The sequence below is a fragment of the Salvelinus alpinus genome, chromosome 17 (genome assembly GCF_045679555.1).
Source record: "Salvelinus alpinus chromosome 17, SLU_Salpinus.1, whole genome shotgun sequence".
Lineage (NCBI taxonomy): Eukaryota > Metazoa > Chordata > Actinopteri > Salmoniformes > Salmonidae > Salvelinus > Salvelinus alpinus.
In genome coordinates, this window is record NC_092102.1 from 33,355,692 (window position 1) to 33,356,913 (window position 1,222).

At 42.2% G+C, this 1,222-nt stretch overlaps 1 protein-coding gene across 2 annotated transcripts in view; it reads right to left on the bottom strand.

Moving 5' to 3' along the window:
* Nucleotides 1-429: 429 nt before the first annotated feature.
* Nucleotides 430-1,222, bottom strand: part of LOC139542796 (bone morphogenetic protein 7-like) — a 58,365-nt gene continuing 57,572 nt past the window's right edge. For both annotated transcript variants that reach the window (XM_071348630.1, XM_071348629.1), the window contains exon 7: nt 430-1,222. This exon is cut by the window's right edge. The gene's annotated coding sequence lies outside the window, so the exon portion shown is untranslated.

Sequence of the window (1,222 nt, forward strand, 5' to 3'; positions counted from 1 at the left end):
ACATTTTGGGATTTTAACTACTAAATATTACATTATTACACCCCCTCTCACTCACTCACCCCTCCTCAGATCATGAGCGTAAACCCAGCATATAGCCTCTTTCCCGGTCTGCGCTACTCGCAGGCCCAGCAGCGCTACATTGGCAAAACCGGGCAGGGTAATTCATACACCATTTGTTATGTTTATGGAGAAACAAAACTGGAAGGGCACAAATTCTATCTTGGGGGTTCATGCCCGGCTTTGCCACCCCGTAGAGCATGCACTGGAGAGGGGTGAGGAGATGAGAGGGGAGAGAGGAGAGAGGAAAGTGAAGAGAGGGGAGAGGAAAGATGAGAAAGTGTAGAACGCAAAGAGGGGAAAGAAAAGAGGAGAGATGAGAGGAAAGTGTGCTGTTGGTTAGGGAAAAGAAACCCGACACCAGAAAGTCAGTGATGCTTCCTCCCATTTTATTGAACCAGTTTTGCAGTAAAACAAAGACCTTTGTGAGTTAATAAGTTGCTGCGTTGGCAGAGAATACCAGCCTTCTCGACTCTCAATAAATAGTCCTCTTAAAAAAGGTAGACTTTACAGCAGAGGATAGAAAAACAGTTCATCCTAAAATGACCTGGCACACAGGTACACATATCTATCCCTCTATCTCTCTTACGTCTGTTTTTCTGAAACACTCTGTATTATTGCTTTTCAATGACTTGTGTGACACTTTTTTTAAACCTAGCTTATAAACAGAGCTATATTAATGCAAATGTTGTCGTTTTTTCTGAAGAGAACTATCCATTTTTTTTCTATATCTGAGTCAATACACTAGTGTGCGTATGACATCAGAGTAACATTAAGACAATGTTTGGGATATGGAGAGGAAAGGGCAGAGTTGTGTCACATGACAAGAGTGTAATGATATGTCCATACTGATGATAGATTTAACACTGTTACTGTGCAGGGCAAACAACTGAGCAAGCATGGTGAGAAACAGAGAGGGAGAGAACAAGAGAGATAGAAAGAGAGAGAGAGAGAAAGAAAAGGACAGAAAGAGAGTGGAAGAGTGGGAGAGAGAGAAAGAGCGAGAAAGAGAGAGAGAGAGGTGTGTTTGTACGATACTGTATGATGAGTGGGACGCAATGTAAAGAGTTGCATAACATACAGTACATGTAGACACTGGAGTACAGAGGAGAAACATTGAACCTACCCTTAACATTCCCAAGACCAGGAAATAAATACACTTCTC